The following is a 6000-nucleotide window of genomic DNA, read 5'->3' as shown; positions in this document are numbered from 1 at the left end:
ATATACCAATCGTAATATTTTAAATATAAACTTAATATAAACTAATAATTAAAAAAAAACGGTATTGTAAAACTTTTCTTTTTTGGTCAATCGCCATTGACGGTCCCTTTAAAAAAATAAGAAAAGTTTGGTCTCTATCAACTTTATATTCACAATGTTAGAAAGCGTATGATAGAAGTTGTATATTCATCTTATTAGAGGAAATGGGATAAATGTATTTTTTCTCGTTTTTTAACAATAAATAGAGCGAGTTCGCATTTACTTGTTGAATTAGGCATGTACAACTTGTATTTGTCAGACATTTACATAAAATGTTCAAAGCATATAAGACACATATGTAAGAAATAAACGAGTTTTGATAACTTTAGTAACAGGCCGTTATTTAAGATAGTCGTTTATGTACAGTATACTGTCAACAAAGGCTCTTTATCGCTATCATAGTTAAATTAAAATAAATCACCAAAATAAGCGTTAACATCTTATATGTTTGTTATGATTCGTATCTCGTATGTAACGTTTGTCTTGATGTTTTATTATACTTAGTGTGATTGTCTGGTACTGCGTCTCGCTCATTCCGTACGAAGAACATATACATGTATAGCAACCTTTGTGTTATAAAGGCAGTCACATGCCATTGACGACATAACATAACATGTAATAAACTTTTATTGCAACATTGAATGTTTATAAGAATAAATTCTAATAAAGTGAATATATTATATTTATTACTCATCTTAGTGTCAATAGACACAGAATGGAGAGTTGTTTGGCAAGCAAATGAAAACAATATATACAATGACGTAACACAAATTATGAAAGCGTGGACATTTATAAAAACGATTGCGCACCTTGTCCATGCTCTCACTATGATACACGAGCCACTTTGCTGGTGCAAACCAAACGTCCACTTGATGTGATTATGATTTAATCCAATTTATTTATTGATAATGTACGATAAATGTATGGATCGAAAATAAAACACCAACCGTTATAATTAATATAGAAGGAATATTCATTATTAAATGACCTTGACCTATCAGCTAGTGACATAGATTATGGACGCGGCACTTCGCCTTTACATGTTGCTTATGTCTCGCCAATGTCTGCCGAAATCAAGTGGGGCCAAACCAGGTTATCGGTCCGAAAGATTAACGTTTCTAGCATATCTATGAAAGAGTTATACGGACATTTGAAGTGTCGTGTTAGATAGTTTACATTTTGATAAGAGGATCATTGTTCCAATTTATCTCCCAATCCCAACATGAACGATTATTGTATCAGTTTTAAACGGTAATATTTTAAAACTGTATCGATGTATAAAACATGGACAGTTTTCAAGTTTCGGCTGTGATTTTTAAATCTAAACAAGCGAAACGTCATTAACAGTCAAAATGAACCTGTGGAAGCGAATCCGATTTTGTTAAAAGTATATTGACAATAAAAATATATATAAATTTTAATATAATAGATTTTAGTGAAATTACTTGCAACTCTCTTATATCGATACACGTCATTTTAAATTCATAATTTTCCATCAAAACAATATCTTTTATAAACGACATTTTTACCGACCAAAACTTTAAACGCCCCATTGAAACCGATGAAACAAGTCGATAATTTAACTCTTAATGGATGCTTCTCCTCTGTATGTTAGCGGGTAGATTGGCAATGCTGCGTGTCTCGTTATGATGATAACCTTAACCACGAATTAAACTGTAGTTTCATTATATTACTATATGAATGTTCGATGTATGGTGATGCAAATCGAGCAGTAACAGAGCGTGTTTATTATGTTTGTTTCAAACATCAGTGGTAATACTTTAATTTACACACAACATTTTTTAAAGTAACATATATGAAAAACATTCTTATGGTACAATACTAGAAACATAATTAAAAGAAATATTCTTTTCAGCTAGTCTTTTTTAAATGCATATGATTTTGTGCCTTTACAATTTTAAACTACATACACTACGAAAGAAAACATGAACGCATGAATAAAGCAGGGGTCACCGCCTTGGAACGGTCAATTCAAAGCATTGTGGGATTAAACCGGTTGAAAAGCAACAAAACCACACACTCATTCCAGAATTATTCATAAATACACAAGTGGTTATTTCCAATACAAAAATTGCACGAGTTTACACGTGGAATGTACATGCGATAAACGATGCAAACTTAAATCCATTGAATCAATGTCTTCGCAATCGGTTTCATTGTGTGCACGTGTTTGTAAACAGCATTGCGTAGCATAACACTTCCATATATTAATACATATCTGGTCAATTTTTGAAGCGATGGTAATGATTACTTTCCGTATCCCTTGACAAATACAAAATGGAACACGTTTAGTTAACTTATTAAAAAGGTATTCAGCTTCTTCTTCATAGTTCTGGTTAACATGACTTAAAATGTCGATTTTAATATAATTAAAGTAAAACAAAACACATAGCAAGGTTAACCATGTTTTGGCAGTTGACAAACAGTAACCATACACAATGCCCAATAGTGCTTTTTATGAACTGACCAAAAATAATGCATTGTTTGATAGATGAAGAATGGTGTCACCTATATAGTATACTTTCGACGAAATACACATTTTAACACACCTTTTAACAACTGTTTCGTGACACAATGTAGAGATAATCGTCAATTTTGAATTTATTTTAGGAAATGATAATATCGATGTATTTCGCGGTTATTTAACATTTTACCTATTTGCAGTATCAAACGAAAAAATAGAAAAAAAAACTGGCTGGTGCCTTTTTTATTAAAACACTCCTTTTTATACTTAAGCAATAAAGAGTATAGTAAGTAACAATTTTAAAAAATGCTTCGGCTGGTCAAACTGTAATTAGTATCGTTTTGTAATTGATTTACATTACTTTATTCGTTTAATTGCTTACACATTAACTAAGAACTTGTTGCATATTACTGTACCAGCAATATTAAATGGTTGTGGGAAAAATTAAATGACTCGATCAAACAAAAAAATCGTTGATCCATAACTACGGAAATCGGATAGTGCCATCTATAATCTCGCTCTTCTTTCATCAAGGGCGACATAGCGATACACGATATTTTGGGCGACAGTCTCGGCGACGCACGATATTTTGCGCGACAATCGCGGCGACGCACGATATATTTAACACGATATATCGCCCTTGTGTAGGTAGCCCAAAAGGCGAAATATCGTGTTAAATATATCGTTCGTCGCCGCGACATTCGCGCAAAATATCATGTGTCACCGCGACTGTGCGCAAAATATCGTGCGTCGCCGCGACTGTCGCGCAAAATGTCCTGTATCGCTTCGTGTATCGTGTCGCGCGTTGAAAGGGCGACGCACGAAACACGCAGCGACGCACGATATTCAATCATTCCAATATCGCCCATTTTATCCGAATCTCGTATATCGCGGTGTAATTTCAGACCGCGACACACGAAGCACGAAGCGATATTTTGCGCGACAGATATTTGTACTGTTCAAATATCGCTGTAATGATATCGCCTGTCGACTGTCGCGTTTTCAAAAAAAATAGAATGCTACAGTCGTCTTTTTATATGATATATTTCGCCCGTTGAACACGACCGTCGCACTTTACGAACGCGACCGTCGCCCTTTATGACTAACGACTAATGGGGTTGTTTACCCTCGGGACTTCGGTAAGAAACCATTGCCCGAGCACACTGCTTAACATAAAACTCTACGTTAAAAAGCCGAAAACGGCTATAATATGGTCAGCCCAATTTTACTGGGCTGTACCATTTATAATACAACCATACATTGCAGTGTTGATGCGGTGCTTCAATAAAAATCTATTGGTTAAAAAATATCTGTACTTTTCTATTCAATAAGCGTTAAAAACGCAGTACTCGATAAACTTAATGGACAATGTCTTGCCTAAAGCTGTTAGAAAGCGGCGTTTTCATTGGTTGACAGTATTTAAAAGCCTGGCTCTGATTGGTTATCTCTTTCACGTCGCGCAAACGCAAGTAGGTCAATCCGTTTTGAGGTGTAAAATTAACACAAAGAACGACCTTGACATGGCGTCTGCTCTTTGCACGGACGTGAAAGAGACAACCAATCATTTTGTATGGCGTCTGCTCTTTTGCACTTGTGAAATGTAAACAAAACAGAATTTCATTAGGAAATGCCATACGTCCCGGATTGTCCGAGATTGTCCCGGAAATGAAGGGCGTGTCTCGCAGTCCCGGAAATCTGTCAAATGTCCCGGACTTTACAAAATCCATATATACATGTACCTTATCTTATTCTTAACTGCACCTCGAGTCGGTGTTCCCACTTATCCGAAGCGTCTCCATGACAATGCCTACCCGAATAGGTGACTACGCTACGTGTCAAAATCGATCAATTAACAGGGGTCCTGTTTTCATATCAATTGTCTCACGTTCGCAGTCAAACCAAAAAGGCGGCTTAATGTGGTTGTTAATTGTTACTACGTTATAATTTCCCTCTGCGTAAGGGCAAAGGAGTTGTTCACACATCTGAAGATTCTTGCGGTTGTGAATTAGTCATGCGTGAACAACCCCGTGTCACTATAAATCTATAGTTTCAGTGGCTTTGTTAAGCCACACTAATCGGTCCCTATTGTTTACTCGTGGACCGTTACTTCGGAGACTTTTGATGAAAACATCGATATCGTCCTCGTGGAAATTGTGCATTTCATGCATAGTTCAATTATAGTATGTAGATCTATATGAAAACATTTATTTGTACGCGATATTACATTTATTAAAAAAAAACAAATAAAAAAACAACAATAAAGTGTAACTTTTTCGTCTTTAAGATAATTAATTATTGAAACAATTATTATAACGTATATAATTAAACAAAATGCGAATCGCCTATTAGGCGGATATATTATACGATTTAACGTTGCTAGGCGCACCTGCCACTTACATCATTTCAACGAAAATAAATTGTGACTCGGCAAACATGGCAAAAAAAGGTCGAATTAACGATGGAGATTATACACTTAGAAAAGATTAATGAAATGCCTGTGATAATCAACGATGCATAAGATCGATTTAGATGCTAACAACATATTTATTAGTAATGTACTCAATTTACGATGTGAAAAAAATGCGTGCCATACATGCATATATGTCTATATATATATGCCCAATTTATATAAGTAAAGATGATGAAAAACATGATGTATACTGTTGTAGTTGGCATCATCTTTACTAGACCCACTGTTCAGTATATATTGCAATGGGTTTGTTGGAGTCTTTAGACTTTGTGATCTGTGTTTTTAAATGTTAAAAACAATATAGAATTACTTTAATTTTATGTTTCTATGAAAGAAAAGAAATACACGGAAGTGTAATGTGTTGGAAATAAGCAAAAATTATTAATATTTTAGGATTTTACAGATCACAAAGTGGTTTAACATTGCCACTATGAATTAGATCTATGAATAGTTGGAATTTGTTGTTAGAGTTATATGTTGTACAAAGAACTCTTAGCGATGGGAAGATTAACAAACATTAATTAATACGGAAAGAAAAGCCTGATTTAATAGCTCTAATAGGAAAAGGGGGATTTGCATGTAAACATGCAATTATATAGAAATAAAACAAAAAATTGTATTTGTTAATTGTAATTTGGTCTAAATTATATTCTGTATTGTAGTTGGTGTGTATTCGTAAATGTGGCACAATGTTGAACACTTGCAGACAGGGAATATAGCCGTAATGCTCCAACATAAGACCCTGTCTGTATGGAACTTAAGGAGTATTGGGCTATAAAGAAGAAACGTCCCCCCAGAGTGGCGTTAAGACTATATTTAAAAGAAAGCCAATAGTAATATTAGTATATTACAGTTAATTACTTACTTGTCGCCAAAAACGGTTACCTTTATAGGGCCACGTAAGAATTATAAGGTAAAACAATGTATTTTACAGTTAAAAATTAAACAAGACAAAGATGTTTCTATATAAAAGTAAACTATGTACATTATGTACAAAGCTGCAAGC

Source organism: Dreissena polymorpha, chromosome 9, assembly GCF_020536995.1.
Source record: "Dreissena polymorpha isolate Duluth1 chromosome 9, UMN_Dpol_1.0, whole genome shotgun sequence".
In the NCBI taxonomy this organism is placed as follows: domain Eukaryota; kingdom Metazoa; phylum Mollusca; class Bivalvia; order Myida; family Dreissenidae; genus Dreissena; species Dreissena polymorpha.
This window is presented reverse-complemented; position numbering follows the sequence as displayed.